Consider the following 11818-nt stretch of genomic DNA (forward strand, 5'->3'; position numbering starts at 1 on the left):
TATGTTTTCGAAAAAAATGTCAACGAGCCTTGTATCTATAAACAAGTCAAAGATAGAAACATGATCTTCTTAGTTCTTTACTTTAATGATAGTCTACTCATTGGGAATGATGTAAAAATAACAACAAAAAGTAAAGAAATTGCTTGTCGAATAATTCCAAATGAAATATTTGGGAGAAGCAAGCTATGTTCTAGGCATACAAATCCTTAGAGATTGATTAAACAAAGTTTTGGCACTATCTCAAGAAACTTATATAGATAAGGTGCTAGAACGCTTTAATATGCAAATTCCAAGAAAGGTCACATGCTAACTCGTCACGGAATTGTCCTTTCCATGGAACATTGTCCTAAGACACCTAGGAAGAAGAGGACATGAGGCAGTACCCCTATGCCTAAACCATAGGCAGCCTGATGTATGTCATGTTGTGTAGAACAGTGATTGGATAATAGTAAACAATGTTACCAAGTATCTTAGGAAAACTAGAGAATAAGTGCTTGTATATTAAGGTGGTGACTTGAACCCCACTAAATACACTAATTCTGATTTCAATTAGACAGAGATAGTGACTTGAACCCCACTAAATATTCTTGTATATTCAAGTGGTGACTTGAACCCCAGTAAATATGCTTCACATTTGGTGGAGGAGCTGTAGTCTGGAGAAGTATTAAACAAACAAGTATTACAGATTCTACCATGGAAGATGAATACATAGCGGCCTGTGAAGCAGCTATGGAGGCAGTGTAGCTCAAAAAGTTCTATTCAGATCTGGAAGTTGTTCCAGATGTGGATAAGCCACTAATCCTATATTGTGATAACAGTGGGACAATAGCTAACTTGAAGTAACCAAGGAGTCAAAAGAGGGGAGAGCATATTGAAGGGAAGTATCACTTGATCAGAGAGATAGTTTATAGATGTAATGTCCTAATTTATCATAGTGTTATCAAGAATACAATGTTGGTTCATAAACATAAACATTCCTCCTTTATTTAAGAAAATCATAATAAGCGAAGGGATCACATATCTTTACAAAAATAAAATAATAGTCTTTAACAAAAACAAAAATGAGCAACATTGTAAATGTAAGAAAAACTTAAAAGGAAATGCTTTGGAAAATAAAGTCATATGCCTGTTGGTCAATCCTCGACTATATGGTCCTCACGAATATATTGCTAAGTTCTTAGGTCCCACTCGCCACCGACCTTTCTATCCTATATGTCTACACAAGAACATCATAAGGAGTGAGCTTCTAAGTCCAGTAAGGAAAATACAAACAAGAAAACATATAATCATATAGTCATAACAAACATACCATAAGTTCATACAAGTTTTCATAACAACTCTAATTTACTAATCATACAAGATCATAATATATTCTAGGTCATAACAGAGATCATAATCATAAGTCATGATATGTCATAATCATAGGTCATAATAGGTCATAATAGGTCATAATAACAAGATAGGTATAAGAAAAAGACAAGTGCTTATACAGGGGTAGCAATTAAGCCCCAGACATAAGTTTGTCATACAATTTTGGGAACCGAGCCTACCGGACATCAACTTAGGTCCGTCATACATTTCTGAACACCTTAGGTCTAGCCACACTTATCTTCTTAATGTACCTAGAATGTTAGGATCATACATATCAAAACTAGGTCATAAACTAAACTACCCAATTTTCCTTACCTTGAGTGTGGAAATGAGAGGAAAAAGAGAGATTGCTTTTGTTATAGAGAATCGCCGAAAACTTTATATATGTGACATAAGAATATTTAAGATTAGAGATTTATAATAATAACTATACTTCCAAAATCTCTAAACCTTATAAAAGTCATAGCTTTAACTTAGAACCAAAAGATCAAAATCCTGAGCCTTCTATAATGCCTCTCTCCAATGCAACACCAAGAGCTTCAATACTTGAAATATTTCAGCTATAAAGTGTTTTAAAAGGGATTAGAGTGTAATGCCCTGGATAGCCAAGACGGCTACACTGTGTACTTATAAAGGTGCAAGACTTGCTAATCAAGTCATTTAGTGAAAAAATGTGATGCAGAAACCACTAATGAACTAGGGTTAAAAGGTTTTGGTTTCAAAAGGGTACATTTCATATAACTAAACATTTTTACACATGGGATCCCAAAAAGGAACAGCGTTCAAAAGTCAGTTTACAAAATTTCCAGAGTTCAAACAACCATTATGTAATGCCCTGAAATCCCTAATGCGGTTTAATGGCTAGATTAGAAGGCCGGGAGGGCCATAATTGTTTAATTATGCCATTAAATTATTATATGCATGTTTATGTGAATTATATTATAATATGATGTTAAATGCATGCATGTGGGTCCACATTTCATTACAGGGGTGTTTTGGTAATTTGGCCCATTGAGGACATAATTGTATATTTGTATGGATGTTGGTGACCTATTGTTGAGACCACATTATAATGTGGGTTTGTTCGAGCTATTCGGCATGAGACGATCTTGGAATATTAATTAGCGGTTTAGTCATAACAGGTTTAAGTTCGAGGCTCGGGATGAGTCTCGGGGTGATTGTAATAATTAGAGCATTGTTAGGAATTAAAGGGTAATGAGATATGAATTATTGGTGTTTGAGAATATCGAGAATAGCGGGAATTGGAGAGCGTTAATTATGATTAACGAGATAGGTGGGAAATACCAATTTTGCCCTTGGGAGCCTTTAGAAATCCTTAATTGACCTAGTGGTATTTTGGTCTTTTCACCCCTATGATAGATATAAGCCATTGAAGGCTGTAGAAAGAAGAGAAAACAAAGCAACTTCAAGAGCTTCTCCCGTACCTGTTTTCTTCCCTTTTTCTTTGTGATTTTTTAGCCTAATTTGAGGATTTAAGCTTGGGAAGCAAGTCTTGAGAGCTTGGGAGTGTGTTCCACCATTGAAGAGCATCATAATCTGAGCTTGAGGTAAGTTTCTAGCCATTAAAATCCCTAGTTTTCTCTGGTTTAGCTTTGGTTTTCAACTGAGATTTCTAGGTTGGATGATGGGTTTTGTTGGGAGTTTTGGCTAGGGTTCTTGTGGTTGTGATGCTTGGGGCATGTGAGGATGGTTTTTGGGTTCATTTGGCATCAAAAATGGAGTTTGGAAGCATTGGAATCGAGTTGGAATTGAAGGAGTCGAAGGAAGAGGTTTCAGGGGAGTTTCTGGCTGGGTGTAGCGCTACAACGCCCACCAGAGGGCGCTATAGCGCTACACAGGGTTTTTGATGGGCGGTTTGGGGTTCTGAGTATAGCGCTAGGGTGCTAGTGAGCAGCACTGTAGCACTACTCTGTTTCTCGAAAATTCCATTTTGAGTGTATTTAAGGGTTTTTGGCTCGGGGCTTCAATCCTTAAGGCCCGGGATCGAATCTACTCACCGTGTGGGCATGTTTCGAGGTCCCGGGAGTGGGGTTTAGGTCAAGACCCTTTCATTGTTGATTTTCATTAATGGAGGTTATAATTGGTTATGATTAGGTAACCGCTAAGGAATCTAAAGGTCGATCGTTCTCAGGAGTCGTTCTTGTTTCATTTCTCGCTCGAACCAGAGGTAAGAAAACTGCACCCTGTGTAAATGACATGCATGATTTTTTATGAGGCATGTTGGTTGATAAATGTGGACATTGATTGCATATTAAATGCTAGCAGATGTTGTTTACTTGTGTATGGCACTGATTAGTAAGGGACGACACTGGTCGCATATTACTGACCTGAGAGTTAGAAACGGCATAAGCGTTCTGAACGCAGGGCCGATTGAAGATTAGATCTAATCGATATCAGCGTTGAATGACTCTAAAGGATTAATGTTGGACCGACCCTAAGGTCGATGAATATTATAAGTGCTTGACTAGTGTAAGCTTGTTACTCTGAGCCAGGGCCTAAGGCCTAGGTGACAGCGTCTCACATGGCTAGGGAGCGGAAGCCCATGGTTATGGCTCTATGGTCATGAGGTAGGTTATGTTGGTGACTAGTCATCATGCACCTATCCTGTTTAAGCTAGTGAAAGGTTCACTTATTTGTTAAGCCCCGGTGACCCTATCGTCACATGGCTAAAGGGAGCTAAACCCACCTTAGTGACTTTTCAACTGTCACTCATCTATTTTGGACTGAAAGTCCTGAATGATTATTATGATCATTGTTGATATTATATTTATGCTATATTGTGTTTTCTTGTTAGGCTTTGGCTTATGGGTGCTATGTGGTGCAGGTAAAGGGAAAAAGAAGCTCTCCCAGCCTTGAGTGGAGAGCTTAGGTGGTGTTGTGTACATATGCGGCCGCTTGACCACCATGGCCAAGGAGTTCTCAGAGGAACTAGGGGGCTTACCCTATTTTTGCCGCTTAGGTCGGCGAGTTGTAAATTTGAAACTGTAATGACCATTTTGAGTTGTAAATAACTTATAAATGTTTTTATGGGCCCATGAACAGTTTTATGTATTAAATAAAATATATTCTTTCCTTTTGATTGGTTTTCCACCTTAGCCTGCTAATAACACTTAGAAGCACATTTTTAACCAAAGGACTCGGGTAGCGAGTTAAATTTCTAGTTCACCATTCACCGTAACTGTTATGGGGTAACCAGGGCATTACACATTAGCCACTATAAGGGCAAAACAGACGTTTCTGGTTCTCCTATTCCTGTCTCCCTCTCAACCGTGGCGGCTGAGCAGCTGATCATGTACATTCTGCTCTCAAAGCTCTCCAAATCAAGGCTAATCAAGCTTGCCCTTGCCCTTACCTGCACCACGAAGCACCCGTGAGCCAAGGCCCAACAAGAAAACATATCATATTATATAACAAGCAACAATAACATTTGGATAACCCCTGAAGCATGTTTATACACTTAACATACCACAATAATCACAAAGCATGAAGATTCAACCGAAGATTCAGCTAATCAACACCCAGCTATATAGCATAACAATCCACCAATCAATAATAACAATCAAATCACACGGTAATCAGAGTCGACACCTTAGGTCGCACCTTCTATTTATCCCACTGACTCCGGCCCGCTTAAACCGAGCTCAGTGCATAATAAGCTATCCTCAGCTACCAATGGCCGAGCTGTGCCTGGTGCGCTAGTGTAAACTTTGGCACTCTTAGGTCTTTTGTTTACTATTTACATGGCATAATACCACCCTTCACAAAGCATACAAAATAGGGAACCCTTAGTCCCATTATAAATCCACAACCGGGTGCAGTTTCCTTACCTTTAGTTTCCAAGTGCACTGATCACGAGCGATGCTTCTTGAGCACGATCCGATTCCCGAGCCCTATCTTAGTACCTAGTCACAACCAAATCAATAATTGTAAAGAAGGGCTTCTAGACAAAGTTCTAATCTCCGGAACATCGAATTCCACCAAGCACGGTAGTAGATTTGATCCCGAGCACCCTAGGTTAAATTCCCATGCTTAAAATCCTAAATTCCCTTAAGGGTCGCGGCTCAAGCCTTCCATGTCGCAGCATAGCCCCCAAACAGAGCCCATCTAGGCTCAGAACCAGACACGGGCCACGACCCTACACAGACCATGCCGCGGCCCGCCCTCCATCTCCAGCATCCATCAGCTTTAGAGGGCCGTGGCTCACCAAGAACTATGCCGCGGCCTAGAGCTGTAAATGTGGGCCGCCCGGCCCGGCTCACATTTTTCGTGCCTCCGATAAATTCGAGCCGGGCCGGGCCCGGCCCATATTCAATTCGTGTCGGGCCGGGCTCGGCCCATTTTTGAAAGAGTAGGCCCAGCACGGCCCATGGGCCCGGCCCATGTCGTGTCGTGTCGGGCCGACCCACTTTCCTTATTCGGGCCGGCCCACTTTCTATATCCGGGCCCACTTTTAGGCCCACTTTTTTTTTGCTAAAAAATGTGAGGATAGAGAATTGAACCCTCTACCTCCTCTTTAACCATCAATGGGCTTACCACCAAACCAAATACATTTCTTTGTTTAAATTATAATTTTAGATATGTTTATATACTTTTTAACAATATTTTACACAAAATTATATCAAAGATAATTATTAGAATTTTAATACCTACTAATAAATGTTCAAAATTTAACTAACAAATCTTAAAATAAATTAATATAATTATAAAAATATAAACATTGAAAAAAATAAGACATATATTATCATTTTAATTTATTAATTATTGACAAATAAAAATTTATTATGATTATTAATGTCAAAATATCGGGTTTTTTATCGTGTCGTGCTTTCGGGTTAGTTTGTTCGTGCTTTCGTGTCGTGCCTTCGGGCTTGTCGTGCCGTGCCGTGCTAAGCTCGTGTCGTGTCGTGCCTGGCCCAAGCCCATATTTTTTCGTGCCGTGTCATGCTCGTGCCGATTTTGTGCCGTGCTCAAAAGCCCGGCCCGTATTTACAGCTCTACCGCGGCCCGTCTCCTTCAAACCCTGAAAAACCTCCATTTTTTACTCTCAAACCTCACTCGAAACCATCCAAAACTATCCCAATTCCACAACTCAATTATCACAAAGCTTCCAACACAATTCCAGCAACTCAGCCCAACAAAAACTTAGCCTAGAGTCTCACCAAAATCTCACTTCAATCTCTTAAACTTAAAAGCTTAAAACATCAAAACTAGTCAAGGAAACACTAAAGTTCAGCCATTAAACCATAAATTCGAGCTTACCTTCTTTGATGAACCAGCTTTCTAAAAGGTTTCTGAGCTAACTCCTAGATTCCAAGCTTCAATTCTGTCCTTCAATGTCAAAATCCATGAACACCTCAAAACTCAGCCATGAACACAGAATTTAACCACCATGCATAAAGCTTTAAGCTTACCTTAATTTTGGTTGAACTCCTTAGCTGAACACTAGATTAATCCTCCAAGATCTCAGCTTAATTCACTGAATTCTAGCTGAGTTTTCCTTAAGTTTTAGTGGTTTTCCTTGAGAGTGAATTCCACCGAGTTCTGAGTTTTTACTTATTCTATCCTTAGGTAATTAAGTTAATCCTGAGGCTCGGGGTGCCGAAAACGTCCTTGAGGGAAATATGATAAAATTCCCCAGTATTCCCACCTAGACTTCCTAACCTCAAATATATCTCCAATTATGTATTTCCATAATCCAATAACCTAAATAACCATCCAATACCTGAAATACCCCTTGACTTGCCCAAAGTCAAGTATTAAGCCCCGTTGTGACTTTCCTGCTAGCTAGCTCCCTAGGATCGCCTCAAGTTGCATGTTGCAGATTTACCCACTTAATAATGTGGTTCTCACAATTATAGCATATAATCACATTTACATTCATATAAACATACTAGCATGCTTATCATATAATCATGCATTAAGTTATTAAATTCACACGTAAACCAATCATGCCCTCCCGGCACACTAATCAAGGCCCTTAAGTCACATTAGTGATTTTGGGTCGTTACATAGAGTCTCATCTATGTAGGGTTTATATTGGCTTAAGTGTTTGAGGTTTAATAAGAAAAGAGAAGAAAATAAATTTCCCGAGCACTTATAAAGGCTATAAGTTTTTGACTATGAGGTGTTTGTGGGCAAAAGAAGAGAGCTTTTGGGGACTATAGGATTTCGAAAATGAGAGAGGCTTGAGAGATTTTTTGTGTGAAAAAGTGAAATGACAATAGCTTTATTTATAGGCTCTACACCTTAACCTTTTTTCTTGATTGTCTCCAACTAGTTCAACCATTTTTCAAAATTCAAACTCCTTTCTCTCTTAGATAGTTTTGGCCAGCCCATAAATGGCTCATTAAAAGTGCTCCAAACTCTCTCAACATGCCACATAGCCTCTAATTGATTCAAAAAAGATTCAAAGTCTCAACTTACCTACCTTTATAGCCTACACGCCCATAACCATTCAAACAACTTCAAAATGGTTCAACCAATTTTCAACTTGGTAACTTGACTTAAGCTTAGTGTGAAACCTATGTAAAAATCAAAATTTAATCTAAATCCTCGCCTAAATATGCTCCACACGCCTATGACTAAGCTAGGTCTTCAATTTAGCTGTAACACGTAATTTAATTAATTCATGAAAAATCCACCTAATAATATTATAGGTAAATTTCGGTCATACACTATATTTTAAATAATTGAGACTTAATTTAATGCCACATGTATAATCCTTAGACCACCAAAAATATGTGAATTAAAACTATATTCTAATTTAATTAAAAGCTTAAAACTATACACTAATTTAAATCATAAGTTAAAATCTTATAAATACTAACTAAAATAATTATAACTATCAAAATTATAATTATTTTCTAATTCATAAAATCATATCCTTAAAATAATTAATTCTAGCTTAAAGCAATCTTTTTAATTTCACCACTCAAACTAAACTATAAGTTATAAAAACTAACATATAGTCAAAATTTCAGGAGAAAATAATAACCTTGGTTATTACAACAGAGGATATGTAGTAGTTATAAAGATAGCTTCTGAACATAATGTAACGCCCTGGATAGCCAAGACCGTTACACTGTGTGTTTATAAAGTGCCAGACTTGCTAATCAAGTCATTTAAGTAAAAGCGTGTTACTGAAATAGTAGCGGAACTAGGGTTAAAAGTGTTTTGGTCTCAAAAGTACGTTTTCATTACCAAACATTGTTTACGAACATGGGATCCCAAAATTGACAGTTTAAAAGCCATTTACAAAAGTTACAACGTTTAGATACATCGACTGGCCATACTAAGGCAAAAGCGAGCTATTAGGTAATCTCTGTCCTGACACACTCCTCGACCTTGGTGATCGAACGGTTGGCTATGTACATTTCACCTCGGAGCTCTCCACCTCAGGCCTGGTCCAACTTACCCTTGCCCTTACCTGCACCACGAAGCACCCGTGAGCCAAGGCCCAGCAAGAAAACACAGAAACAATAGAGCATGAACAACTAGCAACAAATCAATTACACATATAGCATCTCATCAACTCAAGTATATCATCAATCAAGTATTTCGTATACTAAGCATCTCAGCTCAAGCACATAATGCATAGACGATAACCAGGGCTAGCGCTCACAGGCAGCTCCCTCTGTTATCCTGTTATTTCCGGCACTCAATAGCCAATTCGCGCCCCGTGCGCTAAACTCATGAACGGTACTCTTAGACCGCTTACACGTGTCCCTTGGCATAATACCAAGGATGACACAATACAACTTTCGGGAGCACTTAGTCCCGTTCACAACCATACATTCGGGTGCAGTTTTCTTACCTTTCAATTCAATAGCTTTAATCCCTCGACACCTTGAGCACGATCCCACTCGAGCCCTAGCGCTCACCTAAACACAATCATGGCCAAAGTCAACATCAACCCTCAAGTTCAAAACCTAGCCCCGGGGCCAAACCCGAGCCCCCCGGGATGTCCTAGTTCCACCAAACAAGGTGGTGGAACCAAACCCCAAACCTTAGGTCAAAAACCCTTGCAAATTACCCTAAAATCCCCTTCAGAAGGCAGGGTAGCGCTACAGCGCTCTTGGGAGGGCGCTATAGCGCTACAGACAAAACCCAAAAACCCTTCAGCAAGATAGCCTAGCGCTACAGCGCCCAAAGGCTAGCGCTGTAGCGCTAGTCACAGACAGCCCAACACCAAATTTTCCCCTTGTGCGATTTTCTCGAGCCAACCTCAACCAAACCTCTTCCAACTCTTACCCAAACCTAAAAACAACCTCATGACCACACTCCACTCATCCCAAGCACCCTAAACATCTAAAACCCAAGCACATGCATTCACAAACCCAAAATTCACCATAGCCACCTCCAAACTCTAAAACCCAACATAAACCAGCTGAACATCAGAATTAGAACTTAGAATTCATACCTTTGATAGAATTTCGCCCACAAGCTATCCCTAGGCTCCCTTGGCTTGCTACTCCTCAGCCTTAAGCCTGAATTCCCCAAAGTTCCATTCAATTCAGCTCAAGTACCACAACTTAAAAACCAGAAACAGAAATGGATGAACTCTAGAATCTTACCTCAAGTGTTAGTGAAACCCTGCTAAACCTCTGCCAATTCCTTAATCTTAGGTCAAGATCCTTGATGTTTAGTTATCCCAGCTCTCCTCTAAGCTTTACTCCAGAAATTCTCAAGAAACAGGTGAAGGAAAGTGTAAACCGACTTAGAGAAACTCTCTCTGTTTTCCCTTTTTCCTTTTCCCTTCTTTTTCAGACTTCCTTGATATTCTATAAATTCCACTAACTTAAAACCTCAGTAATACCCATCCTTAAGAGTCCAATGACCTTTATGCCCTCCCAATTAACTCTAATCCTTTAGTCCACTTAAGGGCATTTTAGTCATTTTACCTAATTCCCGCCACTTCCTCGAATGTCTCTATTATTTCCCGCTTAATTCCCGATACCTAATTAATCACCAATAGCATTCCTCAATGTTACAATAATCTCCAGCTCATCCACTAAATTCCCATTTACACCCGTGAGCTCACCCCGAGCCGGGTACAAATACTCTACTTAGCTCACTAGGATCGTCTCGAGTCACAAATCGCAGATATATCCACATAATAATGTGGTCTCAACAATTATCACATATATCAAAGCAGTTATGCCCTTAATGGCCAAAATTACGATTATGCCCTTCTACCCTATTCTGGGCCTACATGCATACAAACACGCATAGTCATGCATCTCAAGTACTCAAGTATTCATATAACATGCTTTAAATCATAATTATACATCTTAATCACTAAAATCACACGTAATCTCCATTATGCCCTCCAGGCATGCTAATCAGGGCCCTTAAGCCTTATTAGCGAATTTGGGTCGTTACACATAAAGTTGCAAATCCATTCACAAATACTCTAACCATTAAGTCTTTTAAGGATCATGTGAGGAACATGGGTTTGAAAGAAATGCTTCATTTGTTTTAGGGCAAATGATAGATTGTTAGGAATAGTGCCCGTAAAGCATATGTAATGGACATTGTTTTTATGAAATTAAAAAAAAAAAATTTGTATATATTGATTGTTGTATATTATTATGTAAATATCATAAAATTCCTAAATTCATTAATGTGGCTACAATCTTGTATTTGTACAAGATGATTAAGATTGTAGGGAATGAATCAAAATAGTTCTTAGTAAAATAAAGTAAAGGAATCTTTAGATTAAGTACTGTTATTACGGTCCACTAGTATTACAAATACATGTGATCTAGATATGGATCACTGATGTAGTAGCACATCTCAGTAGATGTGCTTAATATAATGAGATTATACAGAACTGGACTCAACATGTCATTAATAATTTTTTAAATGCTGTTTTGTCCTAAAGAATCAATAAAACATGTCAATCAATGATCATATACATATTGATCTAAATATTGAAGTTATTATAAACTCTTGTTTATGTTATATGAGTCAATTGATTCACTCGTTAGGGTCTATCAGAATGATCAGACTAAAAAGTTTGTGTTTGGGGGCTCATTAATGGAAATGGCTGGGGACATGATATACAAATATGGAATCTATGCCTTCTTCTTAAAGAATTGAATAATGGTTCCCTTAAGGGTTAATCTTTGGAAGTGAATAGTTATTGAGCTCAAATTCATAAGTGTAACGTCCTGCGTTTTCGGGTACCTTGAAACGACTCGGGTCAGGATTGTTTTCCCCGAGTTAAGAATATTATTTTAAATAATATTATATTTTATTTGGAATTTATTTCCATGAGTTATTGCTAGCCAAGTTTAAAAGTCGAGATAATACTTTCGTTCTTGGACCAACACAAAAACCCTGATAGGGTAAAAATCTCGGAAAATAAAATGAAAAACTATGGAAAATATATTTTGGGCATAAAATACATTCATAAAAATTAAAT

Source organism: Humulus lupulus, chromosome 8 (genome assembly GCF_963169125.1).
Source record: "Humulus lupulus chromosome 8, drHumLupu1.1, whole genome shotgun sequence".
In the NCBI taxonomy this organism is placed as follows: domain Eukaryota; kingdom Viridiplantae; phylum Streptophyta; class Magnoliopsida; order Rosales; family Cannabaceae; genus Humulus; species Humulus lupulus.